The sequence below is a fragment of the Podarcis vaucheri genome, assembly GCF_965113315.1.
Source record: "Podarcis vaucheri genome assembly, chromosome: Z".
NCBI lineage: Eukaryota > Metazoa > Chordata > Lepidosauria > Squamata > Lacertidae > Podarcis > Podarcis vaucheri.
Genome location: NC_138758.1, coordinates 9,950,547 through 9,971,783, shown reverse-complemented (window position 1 = coordinate 9,971,783; position 21,237 = coordinate 9,950,547). Strand labels below are relative to the sequence as shown.

General features: G+C 44.8%; 1 long non-coding RNA gene across 2 annotated transcripts; it reads right to left on the bottom strand.

The window, feature by feature from the left end:
- Positions 1–11,099: 11,099 nt before the first annotated feature.
- Positions 11,100–20,772, bottom strand: LOC309523488. Of its 2 annotated transcripts, none has more exons than XR_014215401.1 (2): positions 16,095–20,772; positions 11,100–11,176 (listed from the first exon to the last, which is right to left on the bottom strand). It is a non-coding gene; the product is annotated as an uncharacterized lncRNA (long non-coding RNA). The 2 variants fall into 2 exon arrangements; XR_014215402.1 differs by lacking the exon at positions 16,095–20,772 and adding an exon at positions 11,748–12,595.
- Between the last annotated feature and the right edge of the window lie 465 nt (positions 20,773–21,237).

The following is a 21,237-nucleotide window of genomic DNA, read 5'->3' as shown; positions in this document are numbered from 1 at the left end:
ATTAAAAACCCAGCACTGGAAATGCAGCAAGTTCACAGTAAACAGTGGTGCAAACACAGCTAGTGTTTCTTGCTTGCTTGGATGAATGGAGGAATGGACATAGCCGGGGGGGGGCAATAAAAATCAACAAAAATACATAGCAAACTGAGGTTCTGCCCCCCACAACAAAAGGCCTCTCTCCCCCTAATAAAAGCCAACCCCCCCAAAAAAAAACAACCTGGCTACGCCCATGGATGGAGGATGCAGTGGGTTGAGCGAGTGTGTGTAGAAACTCGCCTACTGCACAAAGGTAGAATTAGTCACTCATTGCTCTCCCCACTTCTGCTTCTAGTCCTGCCCACCTCTGGGGTAAAGGATTAAACAGCCCCTTTCCCAGTGCCATTGCTACAATAAAAATAATGGTGTTAATTAAAACCCCTCAACAGTCCCACACACTCTTGAAAAGTAATGTCAACAAAGCCATGACAGGGGTCCTGTGCCATCCGGGTGTCTGTTTTGGCTCTTATCTTGGAAACAATTGCTCTTTTTTTAAACAAAACAAAGTAAAAAGTTGCCCCTTTGGTTCATTTCCTCTCTTCCTCCTGCTTAGGAAAAACAAACAGCTTGAATTATCTGGTGGCAAGAAAAAGGCAATAAAACTGAACTGGAGCATGTTTGCAGGGCAAAAGTTTCAATGAATCATTCCAGAAAGATACGGGCGTGCTTTTTATCTGCCTCCTCCTCCGCTGCCGACTGCATACCACTCTGCAGCGCCCTTCCATAAATTTCCAGCGGTTTGGATCTAGGCACAGAGAATGAAAGGCAAAGAAATAACAGCAGCTAAATATAGGCTTCTTTTTCTTAAGTTTCCAAGTGGTACAGCTAGCACTGTTTTTTTGCTCCTGCAGTACACTTATCTCTTGTGCCGGGCCTTAGCTCTACAAATTGATTTTCCGTTTGCTGGGAGCCAGCCCTGATGAGGTCATCGGTTTCAGTTTTTGAAGCTAAACCCAAACTACCATGTACTGAATAATTGTTCGATGATCAAACACTACTTTGTGGTTAAACCAGAATGCCAGCTCTGCCTTTCGCTTGCAGCTTCATCTAGCTGTGGTGGAGACAACATGAAACATTGCAAACTGGTTTCCAGGAAAGTCATGGGGAAGGCCCTAGGAAGATGCACCTACTCTGAGCCCAATTCCCCAGCCCTTTCTGCTGCAAAGGACTGGACTCCCTCACTGCAAATAAGCAGCTTTCTCCATGACAATGCTGTCTGTTACATTTAGTGCCTGCCTTTGCTCCAAGGAAAGTACAGTATAGGGAAGCCTGGGGCCATCCAGACATCACTTGCTAGGACTGATGGGAGTTGTAGTTCAACAACATCCGGAGAGCCAAAAGCTTCCCATTTCTGCTCTATGGATAAGGGGTCACTTGTGTGCCAAAAAATTTGAAAAATATATATATTTCCCCCTGCAAGAAACAAAACAAAAACCAGGACAGATTTGCATGAAATTCATATGCACTAAGTCAGAGGTTTTCAACCTTTTTGAATCCATGGCTCCTTTGACCAACTATCTTCTTTCTGTGGCATGCCTGTGGGACTCAGGAGCCCAGTTATGTCACCCCTTGCCTGCAGAGCTAGCAGCTTCTCACCCTTTCTCAAACACCCTCCCTTGGGGAGGGTTCCCTCAGCCTCCTCTCCTTGGGAGTTCTCTGGGCAGTCTCTGAGATGCCTCCCACCCTCCACCCCCCAGACCCAAACAGAGGTGCCTCCTCACACTACCCAAAAGGAGCCTGGAAAGCACCCACTGGCCAGCCCCAGAGGCACTATTCACCTGGGGAGCTTGTAGCCAGGGCTGCTGCACCAAACAGCTGTGCAAACCTTGGGGAGGCAGAGATGCAAGAGGGCATCAGAGGAGGGAGGGAGGGAAAGAGGGACAGAGGCCAGTGTTGCCCGCGGCACCCATGACCATCATTCAAGGTACCCCAAAGTGCCACAGCACACTGGTTGAAAACCACTGGGTTAAAGCATCGTGCTGATAATGCCAAGCTTGCAAGTTAGATCCCTGTATGGAACAACTGCATTGCAGTTGGTACGACTAGATCAGCCTTTCTCAACCTGGGGGGTCCCCAGATGTTGTTGAACTACAACTCCCATCACCCCTAGCTAGCAAGGCCAGAGCTCAGGGATGATGGGAGTTGTAGTCCAACAACATCTGGACTAGATGGTGCTCAAAGTCCCTTCCAACTCTACAATTCTTTGATTCTATGACCAGGCAGCCATTCAAGTAGAGAACTGTCCTATGCAAAGCAGGACACATGGCCACCCTTTCTACAGAGACAAAGGTGCAATACATTAGTCCCCCTTTCCTAATTTTTCCTTGCAACAACCCTGTGGAGTAGGTTTGGTTCCATCACTCTTAACTGCTGAAGCCCTCAGTCTTTCACACAGACTAGCTGCAGTGCCCAAACATACAAGGATCTCCACCGGCACCCAAACAACCCTTGACATCCGCTCATTTTAGGATTTGGGGAGAGGAGACAAGGTGTGGTTCAAACCCTCCACATTTGCTGTTATTCGGCAAGGGTATAAGAGCTCTACCATTGGTTGATTGGGACATCACTCCTTCTCAGCCTCTTCCTCCACTTTGGCAATACAGTGGTACCTCGGTTACATGCGCTTCAGGTTACATACGCTTCAGGTTACAGACTCCGCTAACCCAGAATAATAATAATAATAATTTATTATTTGTACCCCGCCCATCTGGCTGGGTTTCCCCAGCTACTCTGGGCGGCTTCCATAGAAACCAAAAAAACACTAAAATATCATACATTAAAAACTTCCCTGAACAGGGCTGCCTTAAGATGTCTTCTGAATGTCAGGTAGTTGTTTATCGTTTTGACATCTGATGGGAGGGCATTCCACAGGGCGGGCACCACTACCGAAAAGGCCCTCTGCCTGGTTCCCTGTAGCTTTGCTTCTCGCAATGAGGGAACCGCCAGAAGGCCCTCGGCGCTGGATCTCAGTGTCCGGGCAGAATGATGGGGGAGGAGACACTCCTTCAGGTATACTGGGCCGAAGCCATTTAGGGCTTTAAAGGTCAACAGCAGCACTTTGAATTGTGCTCAGAAACGTACTGGGAGCCAATGTAGGTCTTTCAAGACCGGTGTTATGTGGTCTCGGCGGCCGCCCCCAGTCACCAGTCTATAGTGAAATAGTACCTCAGGTTAAGAACTTTGCTTTAGGATGAGAACAGAAAACGTGTTCCGGCGGCGCAGCAGGCCCCATTAGCTAAAGTGGTGCTTCAGGTTAAGAACGGTTTCAGTTTAAGAACGGACCTCCGGAACGAATTAAGTACTTAACCCGAGGTACCGCTGTATTGGAAATTTTTGTTCCATAAACCTAAATATACACATTTGGAATAGGGAATGTACCAAGTGGGTTGCTGGTAAATAAAAGCCCCCGCCCCTGCTCTCAAAGGAGCTAAATGCCCCCCCCCCATTTTAAATCATATTTATTTTATTTAAATAAAGTGGTATGTATGTATGAGTTCCAGTCATGTTAACCCAGCTCTCAGAGGGGCTTCCAAAAACCAGTTATAAGGCAGACCAGGCCCTTAGGCTAAGAATCTGAGACACACACCACAGAAGGAAGAAGTACTGAGAGTGGGGAGGAAGAAGCAAACTTGGGTCCTAGTTCTTGAAGTTCTTTCAACAACAGCTAGAGTGGAAACTGTTCTGGGAAAGGATGAGTTGCTAAATCTCTCAGCAAAGCCAGTGGAGCAGCCCTGCTTCCCTTCTCTTCCTCTGCTTGCATTAAAAAAATTAGCCCGGGACATTTTGGAATAAAAATATTTTTATTCCAAAATGTCCCAGTAATTAGAGGAAGTGCAATATTTAAAAATTGGCAAAAAAATCTATCTAAATTTATATGGCAAGGTGAAAGACCGAGAATTAGATTTAAATTGTTAACAGACAGAAAAGACAGAGGAGGTTTCTTGGTCCCAAATCTAAGACTGTACTATGAAGCCTCGTGCCTGTGCTGGCTTAGAGAATGGGTCACTTTAAAAAACACAGATCTGCTAGATTTAGAAGGCTTCGACCTAAGATTTGGGTGGCATGCTTATCTCTGGCAGAATAACGAAAAGGTACATAAAGGCTTCTCAAACCACATGATTAGAGGCGCACTGTTAGAAGTGCGGGAAAAGAACAAAAAACTATTGGAAAAAAATACCCCCTGGTGGCTATCGCCTATTGACATATTAACTATTAAAAAAACAAACATGGAAGGTGAGAGATTGACCTATGAAGATCTCCTGGAAAGATCGGATAGAGGATGGAAAATTAGACCCTATGAAGAATTGAAAAGCAAATTGACAGGTTGGCTGCAGTACCATCAGATTAATGCCCTATGGAAGGAATACAGAAAAATTGGAATGAATGAGAAAAAAATCTAAATTTCAGGTAGATATAATAGAAAGTAAAACTAAATTGCTATCTAAAATGTATAATCAACTGTTAGATTGGGACACCAAAGATGAAGAGGTTAAAGAAGTTATGGTAAAATGGGCCATAGATATTGGATATATTTTGGATTTTGAAAAATGGACGAAGTTGTGGTCTAAAGGAATGAAATTTACTGCCTGTACTGCCCTCAGAGAAAATATGGAAAAGATGATGTATCGTTGGTACATCACCCCTGTGAAATTACAAAAAATGTATAAGATCGGGGACAGAAGGTGTTGGAAATGTAAATCTAAAGAGAGAAGCGCCTACCACATGTGGTGGAAATGCGAAGAAGTTAAAAAATTTTGGGATTCCATCTACAATGAACTAAAGAAAATACTTAAATACACCTTTGTCAAAAAGCCTGAAGCCTTCCTTCTGGGAATGATCGGAGAGGAGATTAAGAAAGAAGATTACGTAATGTTTCAGTATGCGACTGTAGCTGCCAGGATTCTATTAGCACAAAATTGGAAAACCCCAAATATCCCGACTATCAAAGATTGGCAAATTAAATTATTTGAGTATATGGATTTAGCAAAAATGACGCAGAACATTAGACAGCAAAAAGGTAGAAAGTTTATTGATGAATGGTCTAAATTTATAACATATGCAGAAACAAATTCTAGAGATATAAAAATCACAGTAGGCGCAATATAACTCTTGCGATGTGCAGATGTTATATAATGAAAAACTGCAGATTGGATTTAACATTCACATAACCCAAGACCGAGATGGAGGGAAGTCAACTGTTATTTATTGTAATGTTTGGTTTTTTTGGTTGGTTAAGGTGTTTCTAATTTGGCTGATGTTTTCTTTTGTTTTTGGTATGTGTTTGTTATTGTTCCTTTTTTCGTTGTTGTTGTTTGGTAATAGAAAATGAATAAAAAGAAGTTTTTTTAAAAAAATTGGCCCGGGGTAGGCAAGGCAGTGCCCTGCAGAAACAGAGGGGAAAGGAGATAAAAGAGAGAAAATAAAGAAATGTGAGACCAATTACACAGACCTGCTCTGCATAAACATGCTCTTTTGTGTATTGTTCAAACAAGGTAGGTAACACTTAGGTGTGTTAATTCCTGCAGCAACAGGCACCCACAAGGTATAGCCAGAGTGTGCCATGCTCATGAACAAAACACAAAACTGGCTTGTTTTCAAAACATTAATCAGTCCAGTATTTATTTCAACATTTCTGAGAACTAGCTTTAGCTTTAGTTTCATCAGGCATCTTGATCCACCTTCATTGTTCAGCTAGGTTTACATTTCTCAGCTCCCACAACACATTTGAGACAAGTTTCTAAACTATAAACGTTTCTTTGTTTCATTTAGGGACCTTTTGAGAATGAAATGGAGTCTCTTCTCTAGGAGGAGGGAGATGCTGATCTCTTCCTCTTAGAGATCACATCCATTCTTCAAAAACTAGAGCACGGGTTGACAAACTAAGGTCTGCGGGCTAGATCAGGCCCAATTGCCTTCTGGATCCAGCCCACGGATGGTCCAGGAATCACCACATGGATCACCAGCGCACGCATTCTTTCCCTTTCCCTCACATGGCGGTGGTGGCAGAAACGTCTCCCCCCTCCTAGCTTCTCCCTGCCCTGCCTAGAGGAGGAAGGGTAAGTAGTAACCAAATAAACCCGTGTTGCAAAGAGAACGTCAGCAATGTCTAGGCAACACGATGACCATGGGCATATGCAATAGACAATCTTTCTAGAATTCCTTCAAACCATAACAAGTACAAAATGAAATCTTTAGTCTCAAAGTCTCTGAAAATCTTTTAATGAAGTGAGGTACCAGACTGTGTATGATGAAAGACAAGATGTGAAGCTTTGTGTATTCAGCAAATATGATGTCCAACATTGAACAGTGATTCTGGATATTCACTACTGTTTCGTAGAATTCTTTGTAAGCGTGGTGGGAGGATATAGAATTGCTTCATAAACCCAACTTATTTCGAATTAATGTATGTAAATGAAAATATCAAATGCTGTGGAACAGTGCTCATGTTCCCCATGACTACATTATTACATGAGCACTGTTCCACAGCATTTGATATTTTCATTTACATACATTCATTCAAAATAAGATGGGTTTATGAAGCAATTCCATATTCTCCCACCATGCTGACAAAGAATTCTACGAAACAGTAGTCAATAACCAGAATCACTGTTCAGTGTTGGACGTCATATTTGCTGAATACACAAAGATTCACACCTTCTTTCATTGTACACAGTCTCGTACCTCGCTTCATTTAAAGATTTTCAGAGACTTTGAGACTAAAGATTTCATTTTGTACTAGTTATGGTTTGAAGGAATTCTATAAAGATTGTCTATTGCGTATGTACCTGGTCATCGTGTTGCCTAGAGAAGGAAGGGGGCTGGGCTTTGTTGGTGCCAACAGCAGCAAGTGCTCAAGCGGCCGCCATTTTAAGCAGCCACTCTCTGGAGCCCTTTCGCGCTCTGCTCATCGTTCCTCCGTTGCCGCCAGCCCCTGATACTCGCAAGGCACAGGTAAGCAGCCACCGGGGCTTGTGTTGCTCTTGCACCCCCCCCCAAATATAGTCTGTCCCCCCCAAAGGTCTGAGGGACAGTGGACCGGCCCCCTGCTAAAAAAGTTTGCTGACCCCTGAACTAGAATATTCATTGCTTGGTCATACTAGGATGTACAACAAAGGTGAAACCCATTTGATTCAACTTTTATTTAGATGCTCTCAAAGTACTATCATTTTAGAATCATTGGCACTATACACCTATGGAATGACAAGAACAATACTATAAATGAAGAGTCTCAGGCTGAGGATCAAATGCTGACCTCCAGGACTCTCTCTCCAGCCCTTAGGACTCCTAACCCAGACCTCTCACCAGTCCTAACCTGTGGGATGTTCCCTTCTTTAAGATGCAACCTCCACCATTCCTGACCATAGGGCATGTTGCCTAGGGCTGAGAGAAACTGTAGTCCAACACATCTGGAAGGTGCTATGCTGCAGAAGGCTGTTTTAGGATTTCTTACTGAGAATTAACCTGCTGAGGAACGGCTGCTGCTGGGTTCTCAGCACACCTCTTGGAAGCCACGCAGAAGTGGAGACAGAGCCTTTTATTTGAAAGCATCCATCTTCTGAACCACTTTTGAAATTAGGTAGCGGGTGCTTCAGATGGATTGGTCAAAGTTGGAATATTGGCACATCAAGCTCAATATTGCCCATTCCAATCGGTACCCTGGCACCTCAGCTCTCTATCCTAAAGTTTTCGAGACCTGGATAGGGCTGACAAAAGTTGGAGTCCGATGACATCTGGAGGGACACATATTCCCCATCCCTGGTTTACTGAAACAAGTCATTGCCAATGTCCACGGTTTATGAAGCTGCTCTGTTTCAACAAAGAAATAAAGCATAAGAATAACCACAGTTTAGGGTTCAGATGCAACACTAGGCTGTGGTGCATGGAGGCAAAAGCTTGCCATTTCTTCCTTGCAGCCACACCAGAGTGGAGATGAAGAGAGTGCCAGAGCTTTCTCTAGACTTATCCTAGAGTTGGTTTCCTCCAACTTGGGTGTGTGACCCAAGACCAGAAAACCACAGGCCTTCTGCATACAGTGCACCTGTCCCTGAGCTATGCTTTACCTCTGACATGGTTAACTGTTGTCTTTGATAAACTGATGCACACGAGAGCAAGGATTTTAAAAACCAAGCACCACATAGGGCAAAGCTCAGTGTGAACTTGTTTATCAATGCTTCCAAAAAAAGTATGTTTTCTTTGATGTCAGCTGCTTGCTTGGGTGTCAAAAAGGAAATGAGACAAGGGGAGGTGGAGGCAGGGGGGCTGGGCTGTGGAAGTGTTTTCATTCTATATTCTGGCTTCTGCCCCCCCCCCACAAAGAGATCTCCTGGGGAAGAGCACAGAACAAAGAGAAACACACAGTCAAATGTTTAATTCATACCCAAGATCATCGGAAGACACCTATGTATCAAAATAAGCTATGTTGGTGATACTCATATGTGCCTTCCCTGCTCCTGCCAACCTAGCAGTTTGAAAACACGTCAAAGTGCAAGTAGATAAATAGGTACCACTCCAGTGGGAAGGTAAACGGCGTTTCCATGTACTGCTCTGGTTCGCCACATGACCCAGAAGCTGTACGCTGGCTCCCTTGGCCAATAAAGCAAGATGAGAGCCACAACCCCAGAGTCGGTCACGACTGGACCTAATGGTCAGGGGTCCCTTTACCTTTAGTTATATCTGAGCATGAGGCTGGGCCAGTGGGTTATAATCAGGCCCTTTTTTCAGGCAGAACTCACTGGAACTCAATTCTGGCACCTCTCAGGTGGGCACCACTGCCATAATAAGAGAACAAGGGAGTCGTTTATGGTGAGTTTCAGCACCTCTTTTTCTAGCAATGTAGCATTGGTTATACCTTGTTTGGGATGAGATGATCTTCTAGCTGTGCTGTTTGGCGGAAGAACGTTGGACTGACTGTTTGAAGCTGCTTTTGCCAAGAAAGCTCATTGAGATGTGGGGCAAGGTGGTGGTGGGGACAGGGAGAGAAGAAAACTACTTTATACATTTGGAAGACATTTATTAGTACTACTAAATTAGCTGGTGGGAAGAGAGGCATAAAACACAGCAAATTGTTTCAGTTTGAGATGAAATGTGCAAAAAATGCCTCAAAGCTCTAAATTTTTGCAGACCTGCAATTTTTTAATTTATTTTTTAAATTTGCAGATGGTTTTGGTAAGTATTTTTTTCCGTGCTCCTTTAGGGCATATTAGTAGCTTCCTGAATAATGAGTCATTGCAGTTCAGTTAAATCATAGTGGGCTGTAAAATTGTAAGGGATCCATCACTTTTTATAGCACTCTGGTTCTTAAAATAAAAAACAAGAGCAGGCCAGAAATTATATTTCTCTACTTTTACCTTTGGATAGCCTTGTGCCCCATATTCAGTGAAACATTTAAATTGAGTAAGAAGATCTGTGGAAAGTTAGCAATGAGAGAGAGAGAGAGAGAGAGAGAGAGAGAGAGAGAGAGAGCTGTTAGGATTTTTCAGCTCCAAACACACTATACAGACTATACACACCATAGATTTAAAGACATTTAACCACCCACAAAGAATCCTGGGAACTGTAGTTTCTTAAGGGTGCTGGGAATTGTAGCTATGTAAAGCATAAGGATTTTTTTTGGGGGGGTGGAGTGCTTAAATTTATTATATATACAGTATGCTAAGCACGCAACTGCTGTAAATTATGGTTGAATAGTTTAGCTCTCTCCTCCATAGCTAACACTCCTGCTTTTTCCAAACTGGTATTCCCCAGCTGTTTTGGACCATAAGTTCTCTAAGCACCACCCATTGTGCTGCTATACAAAATAAATGACCACAAATCTGGCATCAATAATGGCAATGGTGAAAGACAAGTGGGAAAACATTTTAGCCTCCTGGAACACTCTAGAAGCACACTTATACCACTTGGAACAGTCATGGATAATCCTGGGAACTGTAGTTTGCTAAGGGTGCTGGGAATTGTAGCTCTGTGAGCTAGGCACCCTTAACAAACTGCAGTTCCCAGGATTGGGGAAGCCATGATTCCCAGCCCACCCACCCCCTGCTTTCAAAGACCCCCCAAATGTGTTCTCTTTCAAGTGAATGTTAACAACTTTAATATTCCAGTTACCTTTCTAAAAACAATAATTTTAGATGCTGCTGTTTCAACTGCCAACTTGCTGATCTTGTTTTTAATGTTTTATTGCTCGCTGTTTTGCTGTGAGCCACCTTACAATGGGTTTGCTCTACAAGGCAGGGTATAAATACTACATTGGGTGCACAAACCTATACATGTGTACTCAGGAGTAAGTAAATCCCATTGAGTTTGGGGATTTACTCCCAGGTAAGTGGGTGTAGGATTGCACCCTAAATAAAGAACTGATCTTTTAAAAATGTCCAGATATGAACTATAGCTGCTCATCTGTATACAAACACACCTGCTACTTAATACACTCCCTTAACTGAGAGCAGCTGCCTAAGAATACATCAAAGCCCTCCCTCAAAATAACACCTGGATCAAATAGTTTTTTATTCCTAACTGTCCAGCGAAAGTTTATAACTCTGGCGGTTATAGTGGAGGGTGGCAGAGGGCAGGGGAAATAAAGGGGTGCATTTAATTGCATGACACCAAATAGAAATCCAATCTAACACCCTCACTCTCTCCGTGATGGTCTTATGAACTTGTTGCTTACTGAAATGAACTGAAAGTCAGCCCCAGCAAATTCTTGTTTTCACTCTTGGTGGGTGGAGGCGGGGGGAGGAAAGGAATCCATAAGTGTTGCAAACAATTTGTTTCAGTTCCTGCCCGAGTCCAATGCCAATTTGCGAGACGTAGTACAAATGAATCCTGAACCTTCAGCATAGACATTAAAACTCTTATGCAAGGCGTAATCCTCTCACTGACTCCTTTATTCGCTGATTTTAAGGTCTGTGGCACAGCAACCAGTCTCAGTTTGCACATGAATGTGTGTGTTTTAAAGACAGAAATAAGATTCTATCTACCAGGTAATTTTCTCATTGACACCTGTGGTTGTCTTTGTGAAGAAAGTCTGGTACCTGGCCGATTAGCAACAACAGAGAAGTGCTTCTGGGTACTAATATTTTGTTGCAGCTTCTGAGTCTCTTGCTGTCTTCATCTACTGCCAACTAAATCACTGCCCTTAAGTCGTCTGCCGAGGCAAAGGATAATCATGTTAAATTTACACTGCACAGCCGCAGTTTAATTAGACACCGTTATACAACTCACATTAACCATCCTGTAAATGCCCTTTACGAAATGAGGATTGTTTTTGGAGGGGTTACTCTTTGTTCTTTTCTCTCTCTTTTTGACATCACAAAAGGAAATTAAAGCCATAAATCTCATAAAAAGGAGGACTAGAGCTCTTAACAAAAAACACCAAGACTGTGTTGACTTTAAAAAATGCTCCTGCATGTGGTCACTTTGCAACAGAGGCAGAGAAAACAAACATGACGTGAAGAAATAAGATGTTCTGCAAATAAAAAAGTGCAAAATGTTTTATTAAAAAGGTATTTCCTTGTTACCAAAACATGTAGCGGTAACATATAATAATATGATCCAGCCAAAGTTGAGCATTTTGAAGTCCAAAGGATACTGAAGAGAGACTTAAGACACAAAGCTGATGCCAGGTGACCAGGGCAGGAAGTTTTTGCAAAAAGGAAGCATGTTGGATTCCACATGCCCCTCCCCTTTGGGGTATTGATGTGGCACAAATGACTTACCTGATGTGTCTGGCCAAGTGAGCTAGTAACTCTGTAGGCTTACAAAGCTGCGTGAAGCAGATACTTAAATATCTTACATTTAAATCAATGGGACTTTGAAGGACCTAACTCCCTCATTCAAAAACCTTCAGGCGTGGTAAGATAGGGAGGGAACAAGGGATAAAAATCATTTCATAATAAATGGCTGGCCAGGTACCTAAGAGATGCAGCTGAAGCAATGCAAGTTAATTTGGATAATTAATCCTTTGCAATTTAGCAAATGAAAAACAAGCTAATACGGAGGCATCTCCTCCACACTCCGCCCCCCCCTCCCCGGATTTCTTGTATGTACTTGTTGGGTAGGACCATAGCTCAGTGGTAGAGCAGCTGGCCTTTTCATGCAGAAGGTGTCAGGTTCAAGCCCTGGAGACCTGCAGTGGGGATGGTCAGAGGTCCTGCCTGAAAACCTGAAGAGCTTCTGCCAGTACTGCATTTGTCCAAGACAAATTCCTATGTTCCTAGGGTTCACTTTCCCCTCATTTCGGTCTCCTACGGAGCTTGTATGAGGATGGCCTGAATGCTTTTCTCGTCTTTGCTGCCCTTCAGAAAGCAAATAGCCAGTGCAGGATTCACGGGCCAGGCTGCTCATTGGGGCAAGAATGTTTGAGCATGTTGCACTGATCTGGGCCCAACTGCACTGGCTGCCCATCAGTTTCTGGGCCCAATTCAAAGTGCTGGTTTTAACCTGTAAAGCCTTAAACGGTTTAGGCAGGGGTCAGCAAACTTTTTCAGCAGGGGGCTGGTCCACTGACCCTCAGACCTTGTGGGGGCTGGACTATATTTGGAGGGGGGGGGGGTGAACAAATTCCTATGCCCCTCCAAGTGTCCCGATTTTCCAGGGACAGTCCCAGAATTACAGAAGCTGTCCCTGTTTCTGATTTGATCCAGGAATTTGATCCCACTTTTCCTTAGGACATCCCTATTTTCATCAGAGAAATGTTGGAGGGTGTGGAGTTATCTGACCCCTGAGCCATGTGAAGGCAGCCCTGCATAGGGAAGTTTTTTTTTTTTAAAAAAATGTTTATTATGTTTTTATATATGTTGGAAGCCTCCCAGAGTGGCTGGGGCAACCCAGTCAGATAGGAGGGGTATTATTATTATTGTTATTGTTATTGTTATTGTTATTATTATTATTAAATAGGACATCCCTATTTTCATCAGATAAATGTTGGAAGATAAGCTCCTCCACAAGAGGTCTGGAAGGTGGCAACACAAGAAACGGACCTTTTCTGTAGTGGCTTCAGATTTGTGAAATGCTCTCCCCAAGGAGATTCACCTTGTGCCTTCATTACGTATAATTAGGCACCAGGCAAAAACGTTTCTCTGTAACCAGGCCCTGGGCTGATTAAACAATCTATAGCCTTTGAAATGTGTTTGTAGGAGGGGGTTATTGGTTTTGCTTTGGTTTTTGTTTATTATGTATTTTGTATTCTCATTGGCAAAATATAAATAAATAAATAAATAAATATTATTTTATTTATACCCTGCCCTCCCCCACCAAGACCGGGCTCAGGGCAGCTAACACCAAATATAAAACAGATTGCTTGAAATACAACTTAAAAACAAGATTAAAATACAACATCAAAATGCAGCCTCATTTCAGCAGAAACTCAAAAACTTTTTTGGGGGATGAAAACGTCAAGTCTTCAACAAGGCCAGCTATCCAGACTGGTCCTACGTGGCCCAGAAAAAAGCCAGGGAAGTCCCCAAGTAGGAGTTCTATCACAGAAGGGAAAAGGAAAAAAGAAAGAGGGGGAGGGAATCAAATTGGCTCCAAGCCAAAGGCCAGGTGGAACAACTCTGTCTTACAGGCCCTGCGGAAAGAAATCAGATCCTGCAGGGCCCTGGTCTCGTGAGGCAGAGCGTTCCACCAGACCGGAGCCAGAGTTGAAAAGGCCCTGGCTCTGGTTGAAGCCAATCTGACTTCCTTAGGACCCGGGACCTCTAGGGTGTTGCTATTTATGGACCTTGAGGCTCTCCGTGGGGTATACCGGGAGAGGCGGTCCCGAAGGTACGAGGGTCCTAGGCCGTGAAGGGCTTTAATGGTCAAAACTAGCACCTTAAACCTGACCCTGTACTCCACCAGGAGCCAGTGCAGCTTGAAAAGCACTGGGTGAATATGCTCCCATGGCAGAGACCCCGTGAGGAGCCTCGCTGCAGCATTCTGTACCCGCTGGAGTTTCTGGGACAGCTTCAAGGGCAGCCCCATGTAGAGCGAATTACAGTAGTCAAGCCTGGAGGTGACCGTCGCATGGATCACTGTGGCCAGGTCGGGGAGGGAAAGGTAAGGGAAGGGAAGGGAAGGGAAGGGAAAGGTAATATTATTATAAAATAATAATAATATAATTAGTCTATTGCGATGTGAAGCAATCTTGTGAGCTTCATTCACAAGAAAAAAGAGCATATTCGAACCTCTTTGGCAAGCCAAAAAAAAGAAGCAGGCTGAGCTAGTTCCCTTCTTGCTCAAGAGACGAGCTTCATTGCTTCATGACGTGCACAGATTGCAGGTCACTGTGCCTTTGCAAATTGTCAGGAAAGTGGATTGGAAAACGTTGTCGTGACCTGCCAATCAAATCTGTAGCCTGCATCACTCCCGTGTCTACTTTGGAAGGTTCACATCACAACCCAGAAGGGGACAAAGCAAATATAGCCAAACGAATGTAGTTTATACAGACTATATTCCTCACCCTGCTTCTTTATGGGAGTGGATAGCACATTGACATGCTATGTCCATTTAAAATGTGGGCTTGGTTTTTTTGTGGTGGTGGGGTTATTGGGTTGTTTTTATTTTGATTAGGTATTTTGTGGTTTTATATTTTGATTTTATTCTGTGAACCATCCTGAGACCTCCAGGTATAGGGTGGTATATAAATAAATAAATAAATAAATAAATAATAATAATCCCTTGCAAAGCCATCCTAAAAATTAAGCATCACAGAACTGAGTGGGGTTTTGGGGAAGGGCTGTAACAGCGCCTGAGGTCCCAGGTTCAATCCTTGGTGTCTCTAGGTAGGGCTGGGAATGGCCCCTGAAACCCTGGAGAACTGCTGCCAGTCAGTGTAAGCAAAACTGAACTAGAGGGATCTTGCATGCTGGTGTGCTGTGCCCAGCCAGAATCCAGGTGCACTTCTCTTGCAGCAAGGTTCATTTCCCCCTCCCTCTTAAATTTAAAATAAATTTTAAAAAGACTGTGTGGGTGGTAGATTGCTGCAATTGACGAGCACTTTTATAGCCTCTGCAACCAAAACCATATGCAGCCTTTTAATCATTTGTATCCTCACCATCCCTTTGTGAAAACAAAAGAACCTTACCTTTTATTTGTACTCATTTGCCTTTGCAGCCATGGGCTGACACACGCAACCGGGAGGCAATATAGCATAATAATTATATTGCAACATTTCTCCTCTCTGTGCCCAGAGATTGTTGTTTTATACAGCATTGTGCTGGAAAATAATTGCTGGTTTCCTATTGCTCTCATCGTCACCCGCCACCCTGCTCCATAGCAACTTAAATTTGCAATCAGAATCACTGGGCACTTTCAGGGTGAGCTCATGATGAGATAAGATGTGGGTGATAGTGACACATCAGACATGGAACCATATATATATATAACCCGCTGATGCATTTGCCATTGGTTGCATTAGAATACTAAAGCCTTTTCACAACTTCTTTTCCTCCAGGAGGGTGGAATGCTGGTTGGCGAGACCTTTCTGTGCATCTCTCCCCCTTCAGAGCACAGACAGGTGAAAGGGTCTTTTCTGTTGGGGACCCAGGATGTGGAACTCCCTGCTGCAGGAGATTCACATGCACACGTTGCTCTGATGGCTTTAAAAGAGGATGGAACAAGTTCACGGAAGATAAAGTTATATCAGTGGCTACGGAGCCTGATGGCTAGGTTCTAATCTCCACTTGAAGAGGCAGTGTGAATACCAGTGGTTGCTGGAAACCACAGGTGAGAACCCTTTTGTGCTCAGCTCCTGCTTTTGGGTTTCCCACACACATCTGGTTGGCCACTGTGAGATGCTGGACTAGGTAGGCCACAGTTCCAGGCAAGGTCTAAAAGAAGGCAAGGGTGATTCCTGCTGAACCTCTACTGGTAGGTAAATGCACAGGGCTGGGCCTTCCACACTAAAGGCGGACCAAACATGAGGGTATGGGGAGCCACCAGAAGTGCCCCATCAGAGAATCTTAGTGATCAAGTTGTTTAGGGCTTTGTGAATTAACACAAGAACCCTCATTTTGGCTTAGGGGCCAAGTGTAGCCCTCCCAGTCTACCAGTTTATACCTCTCACCAACCTTACTTCTCACTTGCTCTTGAGCATTTCTGCCCCTCTGGAATGTGCCTTTGAACTTGTATAATGCCTCTTGCCTGCCTGCCTGAAGCACAGAGAGTGGTGGTTGAGTGTGTGCAGACACTAGCCTACTGTACAATGGTAGAGCTAATATGCTTTGCTCCACCCGCTTTGCCTCTAGCCCTACCCACCACCGGCATGTGACCCTCAGAAGGTGGCCCATGGGTTGAGAAAGGCTCAACATCCCTGTGACAGGAGTGAGCCAGGAGTAATTCACACTGAGCAACCTGGAGTTAACTCTTTATTAGCAAAACAGGATCTGCACAGCAACTCAGGTCTTGCCCCCATGAAGCAATTGGTCCCTGCCTCCCCATAGCTGGCTATGTCTCCTCTTCTCCAGGGTGTTTTCCAAGCGCCTGAGTGTCTGCTTTTGCTCCTCCTGCTTCATGCCTCTCCTGGTTCTTGGAGACCCGGGGGAAGGGAAGCTTGCTGCAGCAGGAGGGACAGACACCTGTGACTCTTTCACCAGCCAGACTCCTCTCTGCCTCTTGGCCTTCCTCCTCCCACTCGCCTTCTTCTGCCTCTGATTCTGGACTTCTCTCTGCCACAGACTCTCCTTTCTCACTAAGCCCCATTACCTCTTCAGTTTCTGCACCTCCTCTTCCTCACCTTCTCCCCCTTCTCCTTCTGACCACTCATCTTTGCCCCACCACCACTCCTGGCTCTGAGCTTTCTTCCCTTGGGGGTTCCCCAGCTGGTTCCTCCCACCATTCCTCTGGGTCCAACCAGTCCATGACACCTTACTGCAGAATAGCCCTCCCCAACTTAGAACCCTTCAGGTGCTTTGGGCTACAGCTCTCATTAACCCCAGACAGGGAGTTGTAGCTCAAAACATTTGGAGGGCCCCAGAGAGAGGCTCTGAGGCCCTGTAGCTCCAGGTGCTCTAGACTATGCATCTACAAGCCAATGCTGATGCCAACCTAGTGACACATCTGCCACATCAAAGCTACTCTCAGTACTGAATCCTATGCAGCCCTAGTGCCTTGTATCACTGGGTCGGCCAGTTCAGTTTGGTTCCTCCCACACTGGGTTCCTCACCATGGTGGCTGATGATAGCTTAGGAAGTACAGCATAATGGCAAAGAGCATTAGCTAGAATTTCCTACCACCAGCCCCCCGAAAACTAGAGCTTCTCCTAAATCACTCTGGTTCATACTTTCCCCTAGTGACAAATTTCCAAGGCAAGCTGCTATCATCACAGCTGCCCACAGGATAAGAAAGATCGTGTGTTGCTCACCATACCAGGTGTTGTAAGTCTTGCCAAGATCTCAAATGCATAGCCCTCCTAAGTGCCCCCAAACTGCTAGGAACGTATTATTCATTACTGTTTATCTGATTTCTTTACTGGCCCTTCACCATCAGGTTCCAAGGTGAGTGACAGAAATTTAAAGTTCGCTGTTAAAAACAGTTTATAACAAATTACAGTCACAGGAATAGGAGTGGCAATGGAGCTTGTGTCATAGTGCTAGAAAATGTTCTTTGAGAGAAATGGCAGTGAGCTAGATGTGAAAATGGCCTGACATAGGACATGGCAGTTTCACTGATTATTGTCACAAGCCATCTTCAGAGGCAGCCCCACATTTAATGTGTTGCAGTAATCTAGCCTACGGGTCACCAGAGCATAGACTACAGAAGTTAGGCTATCCCTGTCCAGACAGGGGAGCAGCTGCAGCTGATGGAAGGGACTCTGTGCCACTGAGGCCACCTGGACCACAAGTGACAGCAAAGGATCCCCCAAACTGCATACCCTCTCCTTGAGAAGGAGTGTATCTCCCCCCACATCCATCCATCCATCCATCCATCCATCCAGAGGAAGCGCCTGCTAGCAGTATTCTCTGTCTTTTCTGGATTGAGCCTCAGTTTGTTGGCCCGCATCCAGTCCATTACTAAGGCAAGGCAGGGTCCAGCACATTCCCTGCCCACCTGTAAAGGAGAAGTAGAGTTGTGTGCCAACAGCATATTGCTGACAATGTACTCCAAAACTCCAGATAACCCCACTCAGTGGTTTCATGCAGATGTTAAACAGTGTAGGGCATAAAATCAAACCCTGAGGAACCCCACAATGAAGTCTCCATGGGGCTGAAGAGCACTCCCCAAGCATCACCTTCTGGAAATGACCATCCAAGTAGGACCAGAACCACCACAAAGTGGTGCCACCCACCATGAGCTCAGACAGCTGTTGCTACAGGATACCATAGTCCAGGCATAGGCAAACTTGGCCCTCCAGATGTTTTGAAACTACAATTCTCATCATCCCTGACCACTGGTCCTGTTAGCTAGGGATGATGGGAGTTGTAGTCCTAAAAAACATCTGAAGGGTCGAGTTTGCCTATGCCTGCCACAGTTGATAGCACTGAAGTCCATTGAGAGCTTGAGGAGAATTAACAGGGATACATTTCACCTGCATCTCTCCTGACAGAGGTCATCATACAGGGTGGACAAAGCAGTTTCCATGCCAACACTGGGCCTAAACCCCAATTTTAATTGATCTAGAAAATCAGTTTCCTCCAAGAGTCCTTGGATCTGGCATGACCTCCCACACAAGAACCTTGCCCAAAAAAGGGAGATTGGCAGCTGGCTGGTAGTTACTTAGATTAGAATTCATTGCATCTTCCTGTCGCTGAATCTGGCTCTGCCTCCTCTTGACCTCGCTGCCTTCTGCGCTGCCAGTCCCAGTGGGCACCAGCCACTGATGCCCTTTCCTGAGCTGGAATTGGCACCACCCCAGTGGCTGCACTACAACGGATGCTGTGCTCTGATCCAGGAGGACAGCTTATATTTTCTTCCTCTTGCTGGTGTAGTGACCTGGTTTTGTCAAGTTTATTTTCCTCCCTTCATCTCTGATGTCTTTTCATGAAGAAGATTTCCATGGCCTTCTCCAAGGCTCAAAGTCTGATTAAAACAAAGCCAAACACATAACAATAATGAACAAAGCAGAGAAGAAGAATCTCCCCTTTACAGATTACATCCACAGGATTCAGCAGGTATATACTGTGCCCTATTTAATTTCGTTTGTGATCCAGTTGTTCAAAGTGTCTTGCTCCTATATAAGACGTGCATATCCCCAGGGAATTGTAGTTCTGCATATCCTCAAGGTAACGTATTCTGCTGATGAACACAATTTACATAGCAGTGATGAACCAGGCAAAACGCAGCTCCTGGATATATATTTTTCCAGAGCAAGAATGGTGATGTGAACTCTCCTTGCTCAGGCAAGTGAATGAGGTAATAGTGACGGATTCCAGGTTCCTTTGTAGCGGATTAGCATAGAGCAGGTGTGGGGAACTTTGGGAATGTTACTGAACTACAACTCCCATCATCCCTAGTCATGGGCCATGCTTGCTGGAGCTAATGGGAGTTGTAGTCCAGCAATCCCTGGAGGGCCAAAAGTTCGTCAATCCCTGCGTTATATGAAACTATTTACCTGCTTGGTATCCATTATTTGAGAAGTGACAACAAATTGACAATCTTAGACTTCAGACTTAATGGTCATTGGGGGCAGCATTAGATGACCATGTGCGTTATGTCAGTTGTGAAGCACACAATTAACATTTCTCTTTTTCTCTCTCTCTCATGCTCCCCAACCATTCTGTTTCATCCCATGCTTTGGCATACCCCTCAACTGCCCCAGTAAAACCAGGCCTCTCCTTCCTTGGGGGTTTGTAAGCAGAGGTTGGATGGCCACCTGTCAGGGATGCTTTAGTTAAGATTCCTGCATTGCAGGGGGTTGGAATAGATGACCCTTGGGGGTCCCTTCCAACTCTACAATGCTATGATTCTATGATGTGTGGGAGGGGAGAGGATTAAACACCTCCACTACAGCATTGTGATCCCAATTCATATGGCCCATAAGCCATAGCTTAATAGTGGAGCACATGCTGTCCATGCAAAAAAAAAATAAAAAAAAAAAATCCCAGGTTCAGCCCCCAACATCTCCATTTAAGGTTTCAGGAATAGGACCTGCCTGAAACTATAAAGCACCACTTCCAGTCTTGCATAGTTAATATTGTCTTGGGTGGGGCCAACCATCTGGCTCCTTAAAAGGCAGCTTCTTAAGTTCATTAAAAAGGTGTGGGCAATCACAGTCATAGATCTCCCATCATGTCATGCTTCATGGTGCCAGAAGGGAATGCTCCCTAAAGGAAAAGCTTTTTTTTTTTATGATGACGCTTTGAATCTGCTGCGGGTGAGCTTCTTATGTGACACCTAGTGGCCAGAAGGAGAATAGGAAGAAACAACATCTGTCCCTTAGGTTGCATACACCTGTACAACTGCATCTTGCACAGGGTTTACTTTCTGGAGATGGCATGCTTGCACAAAAACATGTATGCCTGAACCGCACCCTTGGAACCACCCCTGCACAACAATCCGTACCTTTCAGAGCTGGCATGCCAAGCGGCCCTTACAGGGCTCTGGTATGCTCTCTTGCCAGATCTCATGGAGCTGTCCAAGTTCTCCTTGAGATTTCCTCAGAGCATCCAAGAGCCTGGTAAGCAAGGTAAAGGGACCCCTGACAATTAAGTCCAGTTGCAAATGACTGGGGTTGCGGCGCTCATCTTGCTTTACTGGCCAAGGGAGCCAGTGTTTGTCAACAGTTTTTCCAGGTCATGTGGCCAACATGACTAAGCCACTTCTGGCGAACCAGAGCAGCGCACGGAAACGCCATTTACCTTCCCGCCAGAGCGGTACCTATTTATCTACTTGCACTTTAACGTGCTTTTGAACTGCTAGGTTGGCAGGAGCAAGGACTGAACAATGGGAGCTCACCCCGTCGCGGGGATTTGAACTGCCGACCTGATCAGCAAACCCTAGGCTCAGTGGTTTAGACCACAGTGCCACCTGCGTCCCGGTAAGCAAGGAGGAGAGTTTAAAAGCCAAGAGAACCCAATGCAAAAGGAGCTTTTAATCTTCCCACTTTGCATGCAATTAATTTGTGCCATTCCAACTGGCTAGCTTTCAACCATGCAAGGTTGAAATTGTGCAAGTTAACTGCAAGTGAAATGCATATTTAAAGCACAAAGAATCTTGGAAACTGTAGTTTATCCCTTGCTGAGCTGCAATTCCCAGAGTTCCTTGGTAAGAGGGATTTATTGTTAAAGC